This window comes from Triturus cristatus, chromosome 1_2 (assembly GCF_964204655.1).
Source record: "Triturus cristatus chromosome 1_2, aTriCri1.1, whole genome shotgun sequence".
NCBI classification, from domain to species: Eukaryota; Metazoa; Chordata; class Amphibia; order Caudata; family Salamandridae; genus Triturus; species Triturus cristatus.
This window is the reverse complement of record NC_140580.1, coordinates 126191778-126214488: the sequence shown is the minus strand read 5'-3', so window position 1 is coordinate 126214488 and position 22711 is coordinate 126191778. Positions and strand designations below refer to the sequence as shown.

At 47.1% G+C, this 22711-nt stretch overlaps 1 pseudogene across 1 annotated transcript in view; it reads left to right on the top strand.

Annotated features, from left to right (window-relative positions):
• Nucleotides 1-22711, top strand: part of LOC146866938 (lysine-specific demethylase 5B-like) — a 532890-nt pseudogene that overhangs the window by 448706 nt on the left and 61473 nt on the right. Inside the window, exon 11 of the transcript XR_014966714.1 lies at nucleotides 12535-12846. The product of XR_014966714.1 is annotated as a lysine-specific demethylase 5B-like (transcript). The remainder of the gene's footprint in view (nucleotides 1-12534; nucleotides 12847-22711) is intronic.

The following is a 22711-nucleotide window of genomic DNA, read 5'->3' as shown; positions in this document are numbered from 1 at the left end:
GAAGACAGTCCTGCCGGTGCTGGCCCTTTGATTTATGGCTGGTGGCATTCCCAGTACTGGCAGAATTTTCATGTGGAAAGAGTGTTATTTAGGACTTGACTGAATAAGAAACCCTTTGGTTATTAAGAGTGTGAGTTGCTTTGTGTCATAACTTGCAGAATAGAGAAAAAAGGAGAGGGACCCCTTAAAGCTCTCAAGGGAAATGAGGTACTTATAACCAAAATAAAAGGAATTCCCTTGACCCAACAATTCCAATTTCCATATATAATAGCTAACAATACAATAAAATATTGAATACTATATCCAATGCATATATTACAAAAACATTTTATTGAAAGAAATGTGTCCGTATTATTCCAAAACAATTAAAATCACATATAATATCACAATAATCCACAATAAAAAAGTATTATTTAAAAAAAAAAATTAAAAAGACATACAGTACATGTTAATCAGGAGGGAATTGATTAACAACAAATTACAATTATGACCAGCATAATAGAGACAAACACATATGTAAGACACAGCTTTTGTTCTTTACAGATGCACATCACATTGGACTCAAAAACACAGCTCGTAATACATTGATTCAAACAGTATTTGACCCGTCTGTGTTAGTCCTTGGATTGTGCCTTCCAACAGCGTCGACGCGTTTCGATGGTTTAAAATTAATCATACCATCTTTGTCAAGACACAATAATTCTGTCTCTCTCTTATGACAATCCTATTTCCTTTTTCCTCAATTTATAATAAAAATCCATGCATGCTCATGGCTCTGATTTATCACTTTAAAGCAGAATCTCTGTAACAATTCGTGGGTTCGATGTCCTTGTTTTTATAAGGTACTCTGCCCCTCATGGATCTTTTTCCGTTTTTGAAGGTACTTCCCGTATTAGATTTCTGGGAGTTGTTTATAAATGTCGCTGCACCGCGAGGCTTTTATTCCTCTTCTTTAGCGTGCAGCCATAGTTCAACGGTTTTGTAATGATCAATGGTTCTGTTCCGCAGGAGCGCCAGGAATCCTGAAGAGAAGTCCTCAGTCGTCCCCTACGCCCCTTCCGCTCTATCAAACACTAGAGCCAGGAGGGACGCTAGGGAAAACAGGGAAACAAAACAAGGGTAGGCAGGGGAAAAAAGGCAGATCGTGTGGTGCACAACGTCTGGGTAACAGGCAGACCTTCACAGCTGTAAAACAAAGACACTTCGTTAATGTGCATTAATTTCCCCCTTTGCAGTCTAACCTTGTGTGAGTGAAAATACACCTACCACGCTATTTTAACTTTGGGAATTCTCAGCATGTATCTTATGTAGATGTCAGGACCCCTATGTGAATACACAAAGATTACCACCAACGTTCAATCCTTTCCTAGACCATCAATCTTGAACTGTAATGGTGGCGCTTACCATGTCAGGACCCCCCTATCTTCTAATGAGTGTGAGTAGGCGGAATTCTAGTCTCCTTGTTTGTCCACTGATAATCTGAGGTGAATATGACAACGAAGAGCTGCAGGGAATATGAGTGGAAAAGAATGTAAGGGATATACTTGAACAACCCTCTCCCAAATATACCCAAGCAATGACTAATGGTTACCGTGTTTAGTGATGAAGTACCACTGTAACCTACGATAAACCCCAAAGGTCCACGCCAGTTTCTCCTGCCTAATGGGGGTAATGAAATATGAACGGAACTAAAGAGTTTCAAGAAAACAATATCCCTCTGGCCAAAATAGTCAGAGAGACTCCTTAACCGCAGGATTCGTATAAAATAAGCACCAGTAGTCCACAACAGAGAGCTCAACAGAGAGCTGAACAGAGAATAGCCCCGTGAGTAGCACCACGCTACTAACACCGAGGCCTTACTTGACACCGGAGGCTTCTGGACCGTAGACGACTTCAGCAGGGCAAATGGACCAGCGCGTGACTACCGTTGCTGTCCCCAAAGACTATGGGGAAATCCAACCACTGCCGCAGAAGGAACAGCACGGAGCTCGTACTGTCCACTACAACAACGACCTCTGAACCGGAAACAGGAAACACTCCCAGACAGGAAGTCAGGCAATACAACGAGGGGACGGAAACGGGCTAACAGCTAGAACGCTAAGCAGTGTTAGAAGCCCTCAATGCTCCTTAAATACCTCCCGCATCTCCAGGCATGACCGCGGGGCATGACAGCACACTCCCCCTAAGAAACTCTCCACTGGGTTTGGGTTTGTCAGGGTACCGACGATGGAACTGCCGTACCAACCGGGGGGCATGTACATCACGAGCGTACTCCCATGTGCGCTCCTCCACCCCATACCCTTTCCAATGCAACAGATATTGGAGAGAACGACCCCGGGTGCGTGAGTCTACAATATCCTCAACTTCATATTCCTCCGTGTCGGAAACAAGGACAGGAGCGGGTGTTCTAGGGAGACTCGTGCCAGGCTCAACGGGTTTTATCAATGACACATGGATAACCAGATGAATCCGAAACGAAGCAGGTAATTCGAGCTTCACCGCCACTGGATTGACCACCTTAAGGACAGTGTATGGACCAATGTATCTGGGAGTAAACTTGCGAGGACCTTTGAGTGTAATGTTTTTTGTGGAAAGCCACACTTTATCCCCTGGAGCATAGATTGGTTCCAACCTCCTGTGCAAATCAGCCCCCTCCTTATATCGTGTTTTGGCCATGTCTAGCTCCTCCAATGTCTTACTGTGTAGGGTTTGTAGCTTCAGTACTAGGTCAGTGACAGCGGGAGTAGGGCTGTCAATCGAGACCCCCACAGGCAACAACTTCGGATGTAAACCGTGGGAACAAAAAAAAGGTGTCATAGTGGTGGATGTATGTGGACTGTTATTATACGATATTTCTGCCAACCATACCCACTCGTCCCAGTCAGCCAAGGAGTGCAAAGCCTGATTTCTTACATATTGCTCAAAACATTGATTGACCCTCTCGGTCTGGCCATCTGACTGCGGATGATGGCTAGAAGATAGTCGCACCTCAATCCGCAGCAGAGCACATAAGTATTTCCAAAACCGAGATACAAATTGAGCCCCCCTATCTGAGATCAGAACCGAGGGCAAGCCATGGAGGCGGACAATGTGTTGTAAGAAAATAGAGGCCAATTCTGAGGCTTTGGGCAGACCAGGTAAAGGGATGAAGTGTGCAGTCTTTGTGAAATGATCCACTACTACCAGCAAGGTGTTATTCAATTTCTTCGTTACCGGTAGGTCCACTATAAGATCTAGGGAGACCGTATGCCAGGGACCCGGAGGAGAGGCAATAGGCAGGAGAAGACCCACGGGTTTCTGTTGGGAACTCTTGGTTTGGGCACAAACATGACATGTCTTCACGTATTGCTCTATATCTCGCAACATGGATGGCCACCAAAACTTTTCCCGTATGGTCTTAGTAGTTTTCTTTATTCCGGGATGCCCTGACAGGGGATGTGAATGATACCAAGCTAGTACCTGGGCTTGCAAATCAGATGTAGGTAAAACTACTCCTCCCTGAACGCAAACACACCCATCCACCGTTCGAGTCTCCTGCGACCCTACAATGGCCCGCATGTTCGCCGAGAGCTGACTCTTCCTAACATGGTCCTGAAATACATCTCCGGTGATCACTCCTCCTATGATGTGCTTCTCGGGGATGATAGACGGAGCATCAACCGGATCCTCTAAATGTTGAAACCCCAGCCGGGATAGAGCGTCTGCTTTGCCATTTCTAGATCCAGGACGGAACTGTATAGTGAATTCATATTCACAAAAGAATTGAGACCAACGAAGTTGTCTCATGGACAGTGCCTTGGTTGTCTTAAGGTATTGAAGGTTGCGATGATCTGTATATACAACAACAGGAAACCTGTCTCCCAGTAGATACTGCCTCCACTCCTCAAAGACCTTTTTTATCGCCAATAATTCCTTATCACCCACAGCATAGTTGTATTCAGCCGGAGTGAATTTATGAGAGAAATAAGCTACAGGATGACACTCGCCACTCTCTGGATCTGTTTGACTCAGGACCCCTCCCACTGCCACCTGCGAGGCGTCCGCCTCCACCACAAAGGGCAAGGCCGGGTCAGGATGTCGTAAGACAGGTGCGCATGTGAAGGCCGTCTTCATGCGCTGAAATGAGGATTCAGCTGCAGCAGACCACACATACCGAGTCCCCTTCCGCAAGAGTGCAGTGAGAGGAAGTGCCAATTCCGAGAAATTCTGAACAAAACGCCTATAAAAATTGGCAAACCCTAGAAACCTTTGAAGCTCTTTGATTGAACCAGGTGCCGGCCACGAGAGGACTGCTTTGACCTTGATAGGATCCATGCGGAGTCCTTGGGGCGTAACAATAAATCCTAGAAAAGGCACTTCTTGCGTATGGAAGGAGCATTTTTCCAATTTACAGTACAGATTAGTATCACGCAAACGTTCTAACACCTTTCGGACATGACCCATATGTTCAGACAGAGTAGAGGAATAGATCAGTAAGTCATCAATGTACGCGATGACATGAACGTCAAGCATATCCCAGAGCACCTCATTGATGAAGAATTGAAACGCCGCTGGGGCGTTACAAAGCCCAAAGGGCATCACTAAATACTCGAATAATCCGTATTTTGTGCAGAAGGCCGTTTTCCATTCGTCTCCCTCCTTGACCCGTACCAAATGGTAGGCGCCCCGCAGATCTAGTTTAGTAAAATACTTGGCGTTGCGTATTCTGTCAAGGAGGGAAGCGATCAGAGGCAAGGGATAACGGTTTTTGATGGTGATATTATTCAGTCTCCTATAGTCAATACAACACCGCAAACCTCCTTCACGCTTGGGAATGAAAAACAGGGCCGAAGAGGCAGGAGATCTAGACGGTCTAATAAACCCCTTCTCCAACATCTCATCCAAGTATTCTCTGAGATATAGGTTCTCCTTCTCCGTAAGGGCATAGACTCTACTGCACGGAATTCTGGCTCCAGTCTCTAGGTCTATTCTGCAGTCATATACCCTATGCGGAGGAAGGACCTCTGCTTCCGAGGGATCAAAAACTGTGTATAAGTCACTATAACAGGCAGGTAATTCGGATACAGGGTTGGTCACTTCTATCTCAAGCGAATGCTGGACCACTGCCACCTGAGCCTCACAGTGTGTATTTGGGCGAAACGTAAGGGTCGCTGCTTTCCAGTCGATAATGGGGTTATGCATGTGTAACCATGGAATGCCTAAGAGAACAGGTATTTGTGGTGACCGAATTAAGTCAAATTCAATGACCTCGTGATGATCAGGTTGTATGTGCATATGGAGATTAACTGTCTTATGAGTCACTGGCCCCGAGACAAGAGAGCTCCCATCTATCGTAAAGACCTTGGTGGAAACGTCTTTCACGACACAGGGAATTAGATTACTCCTTGCCCACTCCTCATCCATGAAATTTCCAGAAGCCCCTGAATCAATCATGGTGGATACATGGATGCCAAGATTTTCTACAGTGAGGAAGGTTGATACATAGAGGTGAGGGATAGGTGTAATGTCATGTTCAGTAGAGGAGACTGTTAGACCAGAACTGCCCAGGGCTCCCGTCTCCACGAAACCCCGGCTCTCTAGTTTCCCGAACTCTTGAATGTATTGGGTTTGACTGGGCATGTCCTTAGGAAATGACCAGCCTTTCCACAATATAAACAGAGCCGATTAGCTCTCCTCCTTTGCCTCTCCTCGGTTGACAACGGCCCTCTCACTATACCTATCTGCATTGGCTCGCTGTCATCCGTACCCTTCACAGCTTCCACTCGCTTCTCCTTAACAGGCACAAAACGTGGTTCGCCCTTTCCTTTTTCTAGTTTTCGTTCTTGGAGTCGGTGTTCGATCCTAACCACTAGGTCTATCAGCTCAGTACAAGCAGAGGGCAAGTCCACAATTTGAGAGAGCGCATCCTTTAAATCGTCGCGGAGCCCCCTATAGAACAAAGTGCTCCGTTTTTCCTCGGGCCAATTGGCCTCGACCACTAATCTCTGAAAGGAGGTAATGTAAGCCACCAGATCCTGGTTACCCTGTCTCAAAGCTAGCAATTCGGTGTCCGCAGAATGGGTATATGTATGTCTGTCGAATAATTTGCGAAATTCCCCTGTAAAGGCAGAGTAATTATATAAGAGGGGATCATCGCGGTCTATCAAGGGTATAGCCCAATCTGCGGCTGCTCCACTGAGGTAAGACACTAGAAAGGCTACACGGGCTTGATCTGTGGGAAAGCAAGAGGCTTTACACGAAAAGTGCAACTGGCAGTGGCTAAGGAAAGCCCCGCACCTGGAAGCATCACCCGAGAACCTCTCAGGAGGGGCCAAAGGGATGGAGGTAGGGGTAGTGACATGGATCACGGAGGGCGAGGTTTCAACTCTCCCCCCAGCAGCTCCTGGCTCATGCCTGTGCTGCAAAGAGTCGAGTCTGGTCGACAAAGCCTGTGTCTCCGCCTGTAAATTACCCAACATGCCAGCCAAATCAGCAAGTGTGACTGCTCCCAGGTCCATGGCGCTCGGGCAGAACTATCTATTTAGGCTTAGCGTTCTGTAATGATCAATGGTTCTGTTCCGCAGGAGCGCCAGGAATCCTGAAGAGAAGTCCTCAGTCGTCCCCTACGCCCCTTCCGGTCTATCAAGCACTAGAGCCAGGAGGGACGCTAGGGAAAACAGGGAAACAAAACAAGGGTAGGCAGGGGAAAAAGGCAGATCGTGTGGTGCACAACGTCTGGGTAACAGGCAGACCTTCACAGCTGTAAAACAAAGACACTTCGTTAATGTGCATTAATTTCCCCCTTTGCAGTCTAACCTTGTGTGAGTGAAAATACACCTACCACGCTATTTTAACTTTGGGAATTCTCAGCATGTATCTTATGTAGATGTCAGGACCCCTATGTGAATACACAAAGATTACCACCAACGTTCAATCCTTTCCTAGACCATCAATCTTGAACTGTAATGGTGGCGCTTACCATGTTAGGACCCCCCTATCTTCTAATGAGTGTGAGTAGGCGGAATTCTAGTCTCCTTGTTTGTCCACTGATAATCTGAGGTGAATATGACAACGAAGAGCTGCAGGGAATATGAGTGGAAAAGAATGTAAGGGATATACTTGAACAACCCTCTCCCAAATATACCCAAGCAATGACTAATGGTTACCGTGTTTAGTGATGAAGTACCACTGTAACCTACGATAAACCCCAAAGGTCCACGCCAGTTTCTCCTGCCTAATGGGGGTAATGAAATATGAACGGAACTAAAGAGTTTCAAGAAAACAATATCCCTCTGGCCAAAATAGTCAGAGAGACTCCTTAACCGCAGGATTCGTATAAAATAAGCACCAGTAGTCCACAACAGAGAGCTCAACAGAGAGCTGAACAGAGAATAGCCCCGTGAGTAGCACCACGCTACTAACACCGAGGCCTTACTTGACACCGGAGGCTTCTGGACCGTAGACGACTTCAGCAGGGCAAATGGACCAGCGCGTGACTACCGTTGCTGTCCCCAAAGACTACGGGGAAATCCAACCACTGCCGCACAAGGAACAGCACGGAGCTCGTACTGTCCACTACAACAACGACCTCTGAACCGGAAACAGGAAACACTCCCAGACAGGAAGTCAGGCAATACAACGAGGGGACGGAAACGGGCTAACAGCTAGAACGCTAAGCAGTGTTAGAAGCCCTCAATGCTCCTTAAATACCTCCCGCATCTCCAGGCATGACCGCGGGGCATGACAGGTTTTTCCTCGAAAATACGAGTGTCGGGTTCAATGTTGTATAATTCCTTTTATTTTGGTCATAACTTGCAGACACAGGGCAGGACAAAGCACCGCTTTCGAATACGTGAGTATCCATAATAAACAATGCTGAGTTATCATTTGGTGGCTTTTGGAAACGCACTGTTGTTTCCCTTGTGTTTGTGCGCGCGCGTGTTTGGGGAGGGGGTGATAACGGTTCTGTTTGCCAGATGTTGACCTGCTTCTACAAATGCGACCTCCAACATACCAACGAAACAGAAGGTGTGTACAACTTGAATACATGTAATGCTAAACAAGCCACAGAACTGGGCCTGTTACTCGCGAAATACGGTCACATTTCCGGGGTGTCCCTGACGAGTATGTATGAGGTAAATTACATGTAATAATAGCTGCCAGTTGAGGTTATGCACGTGTGTCACATACCAGAACAGCAATTAATGGCTGCAGTTTGAACGGTTGCTGTTGGCATTTGGCTGCAAACTACATGTCGCAGGTTCGAATCCCGAGAAAGGTCACGCATTTTATCAGTGCAGATAAAATGAGTATCACCAAGCTGGACATCTTTCACCAGGTCCAATAGACTGGAGCGCTAACTGATAGTCCTAGTATGTTAGTGTCCACTGCTACCTCGGGCAGCAGTTCCCAGGAAGGACCTTAGGTGCCAAATTAATTTTCAATACGGTTATCTAGTATTTGTTGATTTTTTTTCTCCTTTCCTCCACTGCATATTACAGGACAGATTTTACAACATAAATATCGCTTCCTTTACTATTTTGGGGAAAGTTGCACTTCCCCCAAATATCCAAGGACTGAACTAGGAATATTGTATTAGTTTTCTCTGCATCGCAGCCACTTTGCTGTACTGACGGCGCTAAGGCCGCGCAGGGGCTCTGTATTTACATGTTCTCTCCGCTTCCGGGGGGAGACTGGAAAGGACCGAAGCAACCAGGACAACGGCTTCAGGTGGCGAAAGGAAGAGCTGGCCTCTGTACGTTGGATTTGCAACTAAGACAGCCAACGAGGATAACCTGTAATGTTCATAATTCGCATTACACAACAATCTTAATTTGAAAAAACATGCTTTTACACTATTTTATTTAAAGACGCAAACGGAAGGTTTTTGTCGCGACGGCCCACTTGGCCATAGCTCAAATAAAATATTTTAAAGTAAAAATAAAGCTAGCTTTGTAGTTAGATGAGCTGTCGAACTCTTTAGCATGTTTTTTTTTTAATGAAAAACGTTTGTAGGAAATTGGCGTTCAAGAGTTTGGTTAAACTTCAGCGACTCACACCAGCGTCCTACTTTTGACAATGGGTACTGCAGCGGCGGCCAGCATGATCGCGGGAGATGGGGGGGGTTGTGGGTGGGGAATGAAAAAATAAAAATAAAACGTACCTGAGTGCCGGGTACCGTGCCGCCTCCGCTCCTGGCCGGTTACGCTGTAATGGTGCAGTGGCAGCCAGGTCTGCATGTTCCTGCTGCAGAATCGGGAAGCAGGCAGCAGGCAGCTTCCCTCCCCTACCCAAGCCAATCACAACACTGCAATGGCAGCGTTGTGATTGGTTTGGCGCAGCGGAGAGCGCCTCAGCCAGGCCATTTTCTCTATGTAGGCTGCATGCAGCAGCCTACATAGAGAAAAAGGGAGAGTGTGCATAACTGCTTTGTTCGGCCCTGGGGCCGACCAAACAGTAGCCACCACAGTGGGTAAGCCACTAACCCCCCCGCCCCCCTGCCCTCGAGCAGGACCGCCCACCCACCAGCCCCCAACCAGGCACAGTGGGGCGACGCCCCCACACCCCAATGGGGGAGCCGCCACTGTATGGAGTTACTTTTTTAGGTCGAGCCTAGCTCAGCGCGCATGCGCTGCTCTAGGAGAGGGCCTCTTGGAATCACTCCAGAATTTCTGAAAGCTTGTGCATGTGGTTGTCACATTCTATTGGCCTTTGCGTGTGGCTTTCAAAAATGAAAGCATGCAATTGGCCAAAGGCGGGTGCATGTCTCACCTTTTCTGAAAAAGTTTACTCCCACGGCATCCACCTTGTGAGCAGCGGCACGCAATGTGCCATCTGTTGTGGATCATGTTTCTATTTAGTGCGGCGCTTTCACTTTCATGGCCGTGCTTGCTGCATTTGTCACCCGCTACTTATCTGTATAGCCTGTCTTTCTGTGTGTCTGCCAGCGGCATGAAACATGTCGCACTGCATATGCTGACAGTGAATTTATTGTATGTACTTTTGAACGGGTCGTCATGTATACCCTTATTCGTGTTGGCTTGTTTCTTATTCCCTCCCGTGCCCTCACCACTGCCCTGCCTCCACCGCGTTCTTCCCACGTGTCTCCCACCCTTCTAGCCTAGTGCTTTGCTCTGCCCCGGGACAGCATAGCATATGCCCCTGGAGCCTGTGGCGCTGCAGCCTGAGAGTAGGGATACCGGAGTCTGCCGGAAGACACAAACCCTGTTCCGGTACCCGAGCCCCCCAAGGACTTAGTCGCCTGGTCCCTCTTCAACGCCATCTTTATCAACTGCTTCTGCTGTTTGAGCTCCATGGCCCTAGTCTTCTCGATCAAGGTAAAAGCATTAAATGGCCCCTCCGAACAAAATACAACCGCAGCACATCCCTGAGTACATATAAAGTTACTTGTAGAGTCCAGGCCAACTGAAGCACCATGTTCCATCCTGGGATTTAATTTAACAAAACACTGCACTCTGGAAGTTGTAGACCTGATTCATCATAGAGGACAAAAATTAAATGAAGAATTGATTGAACAACAACTGATCTGGGTGTTTGTGATAGTTGAGTTGCAAGCACCTCCGGTTTGTTGACAGATTGGCTGTGGGGTGTGCTGCAAAGGTCAGTGGTGTGTACTCGTGGTACCCACGCCATGATATGCTCACTCCCATGGGGTCGTGCGGTTGCCTTCTAGATGGAACGTGTTTTACTCGTTGCAAAGTCGCGCTGTAAAACTCCTCGGTGGAAATGCTGGCAGCGACCGACAGAAGACATATTTTGTTTGTGACAAAGCAGGGTAGCACCCACAGCTGGGTGGCGTTCTTGTGTGTACTCTTTGTATTTTACCACCTGCATGTCCGCTTACAGGGTGCTCACTTGTGAAGTTGTGGAATGTGTGTGCGCTCATTGCACAGACATGTAGCCCCAGTACTGCTGCACAAATGTTTGCAGTGCACCCTGCCATAGTTCGGGGGACGGGTGGAGCAGCAACACAGGTGTGTTTCACTCACTATCGCAATACCGTGCTTCCTGTCCTAGTTCAGGGGATGGGTGGAGCAGCAACACAGGTGTGTTTCACTCATTATTACACCGCAGGTGCTCACACTATTGCAATCATTGTGTTCTCGGTGCTACAATTGTAACACATGCATTAGTACATTCGTGGTGCATGTTAGAATAATGATGGTATAGCTTACGAGCCAAATTCACAAATTATCACAGCTCTAGTCAGTGGTGGAAGCGGGAGAGATCTGAGGGGCACACTTTAGGAAAACAGTCCCCCTGCTTTTTGTCAAAAGTCAACCGTTCCGGACTATTCATTTCTACAGCTGAAGTGCTTCGACTGAAGTATAAGGCAGGGTGTGTCTTATGCTGCGAAACCAAGGGAGGGGCAGACAGCTAAAGTAGCCTTCTTGCCTGGGTATTGCTGACTGAAAAAAATGTAAATGTGCACAACTGGTCAATCTGCATATGTGAAATTGATGGAATAACTTGAAGCTGCCTGGTGACACACGTGTATTCTTTTTGAGAGGTATTGTAAGGGACCTAGCTACCTGCTAAGCTGTGATATGTGCTTTTAAAAGAGGGTTAAATAAATAAACCACTGCACTACATACAGCCTGCAAAATACCTATATTGTGGAAGCATTTTTGTAATCGTAATTTTTATCTTAAACATTTTTGCACATTTTGTATCTATACTGTGTGTAATGCAAATGTAAAATAATCGTCTTCATGTTTACAGTGCTTTCTGTCACAGAATGGGGCCTTGTAGCACTAAATATACACAAGTCACTATTCTCCACTGCACCAACCGAGATTTGGTGCGGTGCCTTAACTAATAGAGGTTTCATAACGTACAAATAGTGCATTTCCCACTGATTCACTATGAATTTTCATTTAAGCTGTGTTATTTGATATGTAGTTACTGGAAAGTGAAAGACACAGATAGGTGGAGGGAAGTTAGGCTGTATGTATTGCTGTATTATAGTCTAAATGCTTATAAGGTCCCAAAGGCGAGATCTATTGCTATGCCAATGCTTGGTTTACTTTAATGCTTGTACACCTTGGAAAAATGTAGGTAACAGTGGGCAAGCAGACTCAATATTGCATTTGAGTAGAATGTCCATCAGAAGAACTGGATTGTCCTCCTAAAATTATTTTAGAATTTTTATTCAGGGCCTTTACAAACGTTTGCTGCCTAACTAATATGTAAGAATCTTTGTGTATTACACACATTAAATCATCTTGGAGGTTTTGCTTTTCGGCAGTCTTTGTAGATTTCAGGTGTTCCTTTTAAGTAACCTTCGAAGAAACCTAGAAAGGTTATTGAAAATGGAAATCTGGAAAACAAATAGTGTAGAACAATTCTAACATGGATAGCAGATTTAACTTGAACGTTAAGGTTTATTCTTATGTGGCCAATTATTGTATTTTTATTCTATTTGCCTATAGGGTCATGTTTCCTGGGTCTCTGTGAAAATGGTAAAAATACTTGATTGTGGACTGTAATCCTCCCATTTGTTAATTTACACGTCATTTACACTATCTTTTACAGAATGAGTGCGGAACTAAAGATGTTCTCACTAGTGTGGAAAGAAAACTAAAACGACAACATGAACGACGGCACTTCTTTGGCATGAAACACAGAGTGAAGAGGATGCTTGCTCCCAAAAAAATGAAATTAAATCAGTCAAAAGATTTGAACATGAGCAGACAGGATACTCCTGGGGAACAGCTCTATGAGGTGCCAATGCTCAGCGAATCACGGTCCAGTTCAGGGGAATTGTCCTGTTCAGATGGTGAAGATTCTGATGACGAGGATGCTGTTTGTCCTGCTCCAGACTGCCAGCAGCCTGAAGGAGAAGAGGTCAGTGACGCATAGACTCTCAAGTTGTTTTCTGCCTCTAAGGCTTGAACAGTCAGGAGAACATTATCGTGCTGGCAAATAGGGAATGGACACATTTGTATTATGTTAAAGCACATTGATGGTGATAAACCTAGGTAATACATTTTATCTGCTAAAGCTAGACCAGTGGATTCACATGCCAGATATTCGTTCAACTCCTCTAGTTTTGTATTTGTGCCAGTTTTCAATTTACGATGGGTAGAATTCGAAAAGGGCTTTTATTTTAAAATGCTTAAAATCTGTGTGAAGTAATATAGGGAAAATGTTAAAACATAAGGTTCTCATCATGTGCATGGTCATTCGTGTAAATAAAATAGTCTGAGGTATCTTCTGTACCATTGATAAACAAAATAAATGTTATCACGTTAACTTCTAAAGACAAGACCCATCATAAACCATGTGTTTGTAGATATTATGTAGTTATTCAGTATTGAATCTTTCATGATTCATATGCGTGAATCATCCCCGTAATTGAGGTTAGACCCCACGGCAATTAAACAAGAAGTGCAAAGAAAGCATAGTTAAAACAAGTGACATGGTAACCAATTCACATTGTTTTAATAAGGACCACACTTAAGCCAATCAGGAAGCAGCTTCTGAAGCGCTTGCCCTCAAGGGCAACCGTACCTCAGATTTCTTACTTCATGTCCTGTGAAAGGGAGTCTCCCTGAGCTCTGCTCAGTTCTTCACTATTCCAGTTGATATCTTTCAACTTTTGACCTCAAACTGAATTTTATCTTGGATGCTTAGTTCTGATAAGAAAATGAATTGTCCGAGATCTAAGAAAGGCCTTTTTAGCCCATCTAGAGCTTGTATAAGCCTAAAGACTGCATATATTGTCCCATGTCTTAGGCTACAACATTGAAGGATAGAGAAGCCAAATGTCTTCTATACTTGCAGAAAAAGAAGGCTACAGAAAACCCATCTGGGTATGAGGGAACATCATCTCCTCCAAATAAACGGGCAGACTTGCGGGCGAAAAACTCCTATAAGGAGCCCTCTAAGAACAAGCTAAAGATAAGCACCGAGAGAAGAACTTGGAAATTGAAATATCTAGGTAGGAAGCTGGCTCTGTATATACTATACCAAAGTGAGGTGTACTGTGAACAAAGTCCAGTGGAACCCCAAAGATAAGCAGAGGTAAAAATAGATAGCACCTTACTCTTTATTTGTGGTAGTGTGGGCGAGCAGTAAGGCTTTATCAGAGGGTAGTGCTAAGCATTTATTGTACACACTCAGGCAAGAAATGATGTCACACACTCAAAGACTGAACTCAGACCAATTTGTTTATATCAAAAATATTATTTAGTTATATTTGTTTTCTAGAACCAAGCAACCCTGGCACAGGTAAGTTTAAATGGTATATTTGAAGCCAGGTTGAACAATACAAGCAAGCTGAATGAAAATTACTTTGTTAAAGGTCTGTAAATACTTTGAATTCAGTTGAAATTACGGTTAAATTACTTTGATTACTTTTTGGAGTACTTTTTAGATTACTTTTTCTACTGTGTTATATGCCTAGCTATCACACTGGGACATTTCCTAGAGAAAAAGTAAGTAAAACAGTTTTTGTATATTTGTAGTTTCTTAGAGTTTCATTCAAAACAACTACACATTTTTTCAAAGAAAAGCAGTCAATGCAATCCTATGGGAGGAAATAGAGTTATCGGATTACAGGTAAGTACTTGGTGTGGAAGTTGGATTTCTGGGGTTAGAACCAGGGTTCCCCCAGGGTCAGTATGCACTCAAAGCACATTCAGCGGCACTAGGACGGCTTGATGCAGAGTGCTGAGGCCCAATGTTATCCAATGGGGGAAAGGGGGCCTCCAGTTGGTGGCAGCTCACGAGCAGGCCACAAGGTTGTGGGAGCAAAGCTCCTGGTGTCAAGCTCAGTACAAAGGGGGAACCGAGTTTTGCACACAAAGTGCAGCCGCTGGGGCGGCTGGGTGCAGGTTGCTGTTTTTGGCAACGGGTGCCCTATTGATTTCAACGGGGATTCTACGGTTGCAACAAACACTGCAGGCTCGGGGACGAAGATCTTCTGGAGGTGACCATCGTTTGGAGAGGTAAGTTGGAATGCCTGGGGATGCTGGGACACAGTCGGTTGGGCCACCCAAGGCCGTGGGACATCTGGTGCAGGAGTGTCTTAAGGCGTCGGGTTTTTCTCCGGTCGCAGTAGGGGGGATCCTCCAGAAAGGAGCTGAAGGCATTGATTGGAGATTCAAGGCAGGTCAGAGATCACCAGATCTCAGGACAGTATCACCGGGGAGACCTCTTTGTGGTGTTGGGCCACTCGAACTAGGGCCATGGGCGTCGGTGCAGAGTGTATGTGTGTATGTGTATGTGTCTTGTAAAGCGCACTGCTGCCCTGAGGCGTCCTGGCGCTGTAGACCGCTGGGGAACCCGTCCTGGCTATCCCTGTGAGATGGTCCCTCCAGGGTATCTCCAAGGTGAAACCTGGCATCCCCAGCGAATGTGGGGGGCCGTTGTGGAGATGAGGCAAGCTAATGCCCAGAGTTGCCGAGTGTGTTCCTGGTTAGAGTAGGTACCGAGGCGAGAATTATCGAGTCCGTTTTGACCCTGGTCCACGACCCTGCCGCGTCGGGAATTGAGTCGGGAATTGAACCCTGGTCCCTGGCCGATGGTGCAGACTCGCAGATTGGCCAATTGTGAGAAAGTGGCTCTGTATATACTGTTCCTTAATAGGTACAGGGTGTACAGAGTCCACAGACCCCAAGGGTTTAACAGAGGTTAAAGTTAGATATAACCTTACTCTCCAAAGTGGTAGCCTGGTCGAGCAGTAAGGCAGTATCAGAGGACGTGTAAAGCATTTGTTGTACACAGTCAGTCAGCAAATAGTTCCACACACTCAATGACTGAACTCTAGGCCAATGGTTTGTATATAAAAAATATATGCTTGTTTTATTTTAGAACCAACACTTGGAATTAAAATATACTTTCTCGACAGGAGATGTTTCATAAAAATACTTTTGTATGTGCAATTGACTTTTTAGTAAACAGTTACAAATAGTTGCAGTAGGCAACTCTATTTCTAAACACAATATATTGAGCTCAATGATAAATTCAGATTATATGCAACAGATTACTTTGTAGATTACTTTTGTAATTCCAGGCTTGGATCCTAGATCCAGTCCTGGGTCAGTTCTCAGAATCAGCTGTTAAAAGTCGACTTTGGTACTGTAATGATTTTTAACTAATATGTAGCTATTTCAAAAGTGAGCACTTAGAAAATATTTCAGAGCAAACAATCAATGATTCCCTATGGAAGGAAATGTAGGTTACAGGTACAGTAGGTTATCGTTACGTTTGTAATCCAGTACTGGGTGTCTGGACTCAGTACTGGGACATTTATCCAAAACAGGTAAGTAATTACGTTTTCAGATGTTATACGATTTTTGAGGAATATTTAGAAATTACAGAAATCAACATTTAGAAGAAATTTCACAGAAAAGCATTCAATGGTTTCCTATGGAAGAAAAATGAGTTAAAGGTAAGTATAGTTGTGGGTACTTTTCAGAGTCAGTGCTGGGCACCAAGATCCAGCACTGGGAGCTCACCTAAGAGCAGGTGAGTAAATTCGTTTTTGGTACTCGGCTGATTTTTGGTGAATATTTTGAGTTTTGAAAAGTTCACACTTAGAAGAATTTCCAAGAAGAAGCCAGTCAATGTTACCCTATGAGGAAAATGAAGTTAGTGGTTTAAGGGTAAGTACTCGACTGGCAGAGTTGAAGTTCTGGGCATAGACTCAGGGGTCCCCCAGTGTCGGGTAGGTACAGTCAGTTCACCCTCAGCGGTTTCAGGACGGCCGGGTGCAGAGAGAGTTAGGCCCAATGTTATCCTACGAGGGATAGGGGGGCCTGGGTTGGTGGCTGCTGTCGGGCAAGCCACGCGGCTGTGGGAGCTGGGCTCCTGGTCACTTACTCAGGGCAAGTGGGGAAGTGGGTTAGAGTAGAGTTTTCACTGCCAGGGCCACTCGGGCGGCTGGCTGCAGGGTGCTTTTGAGCCGTCGGGCGCTCAATTGATTTCTATGCGAAATCTCCGGTTTGGAAAAAGACTTCAGGCTCGGGGACGAGGACTCTTCGGGTGCCACCACCACTTCGAGGGGTAAGTTGGATAGTTGGAGGATAGGTAGGTACCCCGGGATTGGGCACAGAGGGCCGTGGGGCGCCAGGTGCAGGGGTGCCTTTTGATGTCGGAAATCTTACCCTCTTGTTGGTCGCGGTTGGGGTGGCACTCTGTTCTGAGGCTGCAAGCTTCTTCAGGATAGTCGAGGGGGGGTCCTTGGATGCCGGACTCGGGGTCACAGTCGCCGTGGGGTCGTCCTCGTGGGTTTAGTTCACTCCGGCACCGGCCAGGCTTGACGGGTGCAGAGTGGGCTGGGATCGCGGTTCCGGGCTGCTGCCAGGGGTGAAAGGTAGGTTCTGAGTAGAGCCTCTACTCATGGGAGTCCCAGGGGATTAGAGTTCAAAGGTAGCCAGGTCCTCCGGGGTTTCTGAGGTTGCTGGCCACAAGAGAGGCCGGGTTTGGAGCAGGAGCAAGTCCGAGGTCGACAGGCCGGTAGGGCTGGGGCCAAAGCAGTTGGTGTCTCCCTCTCCTTTGCAGCTGCGGGGCAGGTCTTCCTTTCTTCTCGCTCTTCTTGTAGTTTCGGAATCTGGAATCTGGGGAAGGAAGGTTCAGGGTGCCCCTAAATACTAGATATAGGGGCGTTACAGCTAGGTGAAGGCCAGGGACCAATGGGTCCTTGTCCTGGGGTGGGTACACCCCCTATCCTGCCCCTCTCCTGTGGGAGGGGGGCAGTAGCCTAATCCTGATAGGGTAGGGCCTCCCATCTTCAAGATGGCGAGAGCCTGGAGATGTGCTTCACCTCGCCTTCCCCACCTGAGGGGTGGGGTTGGCAGGCTGGCACATGTATGGGGTTTCCGGCCAAGCTTCCCGCCAGAGTGGGGGGTTGCAGTGGCCTGGGGAAACTCCTAGAGGCGGCAGGCCTTTGAAGCTTCCCTTTGCTCATCCTGGGGGAGGAGATCTATCACCTCACCCAGGATGTGCATTGTTGCAGGCCCGGGAGAGCAGGGGCTCTCCCACCCAGGGGTCCAGCAACGTGTCTGCTGTGTGGCAGCCTGGGCAGCCTCAGAGCAGACGTTGATTGTAGGTTAGTGAAAAGAGGACGAGGACGCAGGTATGGTGAAACCTCTTTATTCACGTCCAGCTCAGCAGTCCCCCCGGCAGCAACTGCCGTCCAAGTCCGTTCCACGTTCTCTGCACGGAACCTTCATTCCAGGTTCCGCACAAGGAACGTGGTTAGCACACCCAACGCACCCCCCTCCCTACACAAAAAAAACAACAACCCTCATTAAATACAACAATCACAACCCCTCCTAATCAAAATCTAACATAGTCCTGTAATTTGACGGGGAATGATCTAGTTCTGGCAGGGAGAAATTTAGTCCTCACAAGACCTTGTTGAGGAGCAAGATTGCTCCTAGATGTGCAACCCCTAGAAAAATCAATGCCAGGAACTGGAGTTGCACCACGAGTGTTGATACCAAATTTGTTTTTCACAAACTCAACTTTTGGCTTAGGCACAACTGAAACAGCAGACTTATTCCAAACCTTCCCATTTTCCAGAACAACCACATGTTCTCTCACCTTACTGACCTTAACAGGGGCAGAAAACCGGGAAAAACCTTTACGAACGAGCACTGGTTTCTTGATCCTTACCCAGTCTCCTTGACACACTGAAGACTGCTTGGGACAATTAGATCCATACCTGGCTTGAGTAGCAGCTCTGACATCAGCTACCATCCCTAGTCTTTGTGAATCTCACCTTCCTTAACATCCAATCTTTGTTAAGTTTGGAACCCGCAACTCTACCTCTCAACAAGGAAAACGGAGACATTCCAGTACTGTAGTGTGGAGTAGTTCTTATCGCCCATAGCATGTCCGAAATCACTAACCTCCAATCAAGACCATTTATGGAGGCCAACTGTAACTGCTCTTTGATAACACGATTGAAACGCTCAACTAACCCATTACTACGTGGATGGTAAAGAGAGGTGAGTATATGTTTGATGCCATGCTTCTTCAGAAAATCTTGCATTTCAGCAGACACCAACTGGGTACCGTTGTCAGTTACTAACTCCTCCGGAAATCCCTCACGAAGAAAAACCTCCATAAAAAATGTGATAATGATACCAGAGTTGATTCCGTCCACAAACTTGACTTCTGGCCACTTGGACATGTAATCAATTAAAACTAGCACATACTTGGGAGAACTCCCTAAACCACTGAATGGACCAGCCACATCAAAAGCCAATTTGCACCAAGGTGATTCTTTGACAGGAATAGGACTGACAGAAGATGGGCAGGTTGTGAGAAGTTGGCCTGATGTATGATGTCACTAAATGTAAATGTAAATTGATACTTGTATAGCGCACTACTCACCCGCAAGGGTCTCAAGGCGCTTGTACGAATACCGCTGTGGAACCCATCCTGGCTTTCCCTGTGAGGCATCTTCTCCTGGGCACCCCCAAGGTGGAGGCCAGGCATCCTTAACGTTGTGGGGGCCATTGTGGAGATTAAGCAAGCTATTGCCCAGAGTTGCAGAGTGGGACTCCATGATTGGAATGGCACCGAGGCGAGAATTATCAGGTTCGTGGAATTTTTAGCCCAAGACCCGCCGAGGCGGGGAATTGAACCCTGGTCCCGGGCTAGACCTCTGCATCAGGGTCTGCCGCTCTAATCATTGAGCCACACTTCTCCACACGGGAGATTCTTCAGTCTTCTTCTTTCGTCGAATGTCGAAGGTCCAGAGTTTCTGTTCAAGTTGCAGGTTCAGGATAATCCAAAGTCTTGAGGCCCAACTCCCACTCTTATACTAATCTGGGGGGCTGGGATACCTGCTAGGTCACGCCTTATGGGTGGGACCTGGGAGGGGGGTGGTTACACCCCCTTCCCTTTGTCCAGTTTCGCGCCAGGACTGGGGCTGGAGTGCCCCAGCACCGGTTTGAACTGGACTATGCATGGGACACCTTGTGTGCCCCAGGCATGTCTCATTCCTTTCAGCCCTCCCTGCCCCAATACACTAAAGTCTGTCTGGGGAGGTGCTAGCACCTCCCCAAGCAGGAAACCTATTGTCCAAGCCTCCCTTGCCGGGATCACTCCCAGCAGCAGGAGGTCAGACTTGTGAATGGACAAGAGCAGTCTTAGGCTAAACTCTGAATGGCATGTGAAGCCAGCTGTGATACCATATATAATCCCTTGAATACCAAATGAAAGGACACCACAACAGATATATATATAAAATAAAGTGTATTTATTCTAGACAAACCCTCAGCACTCTTTATGAGATTAGAGGTAAGTACAACACAGTCTTATTTATGCATACATTAAGTCACACAGGTAAGTAATACAGTTAGGCCCTAGGGGCCACGCAAACCATATACTAAGTAAGTGGTATAAGGACCACTGTCACGGAAATAGGATAGGCCTAGGCCTAGGGAATCGCTGGGGCTACACTATACTACCAAAGGTTAGGAAGTGGGAGGCCCACGGGATTCAGGTGCAGAGTGGAAACACTCACGCGTAATGCGTATAATCGATAGAAATAGTACAGTTTTGAATTACATAGATTTAGGACACTTCCGGAGTAGCTAGGAAGTCGAGACTGGAAAACTAGACACTAGGATAGTCACTATCCTGATGAGCACCGGAGTACCCAAGTTACCTAGCCCACAGGCTGCGGGTGCATAGGGGTGAAGTTGCGTCGGGTTTCGTCGTCGACTCCTATGGATGCCTGAAGAAAGATGCTGACAGGCAGTCAGTGAAGAGTGACCGGTGGATCCCAAGGCTGGGATCAGGAAGAAAGGATACCTGCAAGCAGAAGGGACAGAGTCAAGGTCACTAGCCAGTGACCACGTGGAACCAGGAAGGAACCAGGCAATGTCGTGAAGATTGCAGGTGAAGGTGAAGCTTGTCGCTGCAGCCACGAGGACCAGGGAACGTCGAGGACGACCAGGACCAGGAGGCGAGCTGTCCCACGAAGGCTCTTGCTGTCGGCGGCGTCGAAGTTGGACTAAGACTCACCAAGCCTTGGCAAGCGGAACCCACGAAGAACGGAGGACTTGCTTCTGGTGCAGACCAGGAAGGTCTGGGGTGCTTCTTCTTTGCAGAGAAGCGGGAGCCAGTCTGGAGGAGCCAAACCTGCGCTGAAGATTTCAGGGTGCGTCGCCTCAAAGGCCACTAGCCAGCGGGCAAGCAACCGGACAGACGCGGCAAGCAGGAAAATGTAGAAGGGCCCCACGCAGGACTCGTGGAGTGTGGGGGGCTGATCTTCGGTGCAGATGGTGCTTGGGGTTGGGGCTTCTCAATCCCCGGTGCACAACTTCGAGGGTGCCTCAGAAGCTGTGCTTGAAGATACTAGCCACTTTTCCCAGGTAGCCGGTCCCACGTCTCTCGTCGCCTCCACGGATCTCAGCACGGCTGTGGATGTGGATCAGGGTCGGAGAAGTCTGGAAGTCAAGGCTCTGGTCGGGCTCTGCAGTCGGTCCCTCGTAGAACTGGAGCAAAGCAAAGGGTAGTCTCTTGATGGTGCCTGTTTCCACAGGGTACCCACTCCTTGGCCACAAGGGAGATTCTTCAGTCTTCTTCTTTCGTCGAATGTCGAAGGTCCAGAGTTTCTGTTCAAGTTGCAGGTTCAGGATAATCCAAAGTCTTGAGGCCCAACTCCCACTCTTATACTAATCTGGGGGGCTGGGATACCTGCTAGGTCACGCCTTATGGGTGGGACCTGGGAGGGGGGTGGTTACACCCCCTTCCCTTTGTCCAGTTTCGCGCCAGGACTGGGGCTGGAGTGCCCCAGCACCGGTTTGAACTGGACTATGCATGGGACACCCTGTGTGCCCCAGGCATGTCTCATTCCTTTCAGCCCTCCCTGCCCCAATACACTAAAGTCTGTCTGGGGAGGTGCTAGCACCTCCCCAAGCAGGAAACCTATTGTCCAAGCCTCCCTTGCCGGGATCACTCCCAGCAGCAGGAGGTCAGACTTGTGTCTGTGGCAGCAGCATCCATTTTGTGATGCTGAGGCTTTGGTTAGAGTTAAACAGCAAAGTAGGATTTTAACATGTCTCTCCCTCTAGAAGGGAGGAATAATATTCTCATCACCAGAAATGGTATGGGGGTATTATGCCAAAGTGTTAGACACCTTACACGACATGTTTTGATAAAGCCAAACCATCGTTACCATAACCGTTTAAGATTATAAGGCACTTTAAGAGTATATGGTAGGCTATATCATAGAACAGCTATAAGGACATGGTTCCGAAAGCTGCAGACAGGCTCAGCTCATGCTAGAGCACCATCTCACATGTTACCAAGCACTCTGCCTCCAGGATTGTTAAGGCCTGCCATGGGAGTGGCTGATAGGTACACATGTGTCTATATATAAGGTAGATATAGATATACTATATCTAAGCAAGGGGTGATTACATGACCTTGCCCCAGCTGAGTGATCAGCCAGTTGTGTCTGATTGGAAGGCCAGACCAGGGGTGGCATAATACATGCTGCAGCCCCTGGGAGGCCTAGGGTACACCTATGCCCTGGGTACCTAGGGTACACTGTACAGGGTCCAATAAGGTGATCCTTACCAATTGGTTATGTACCTAGGGTACATGGAGTCCATTTTAAAGAGAGAGCAGACAGCCTGAGACCCTGAATGGCAGGATCTCAGGCCAACTAAGTCGAAAAACCAGCTAGACACTAGGCAAAAAGTTGGGGGTAACCATAGTCAGATATCCACCTTCCTACACA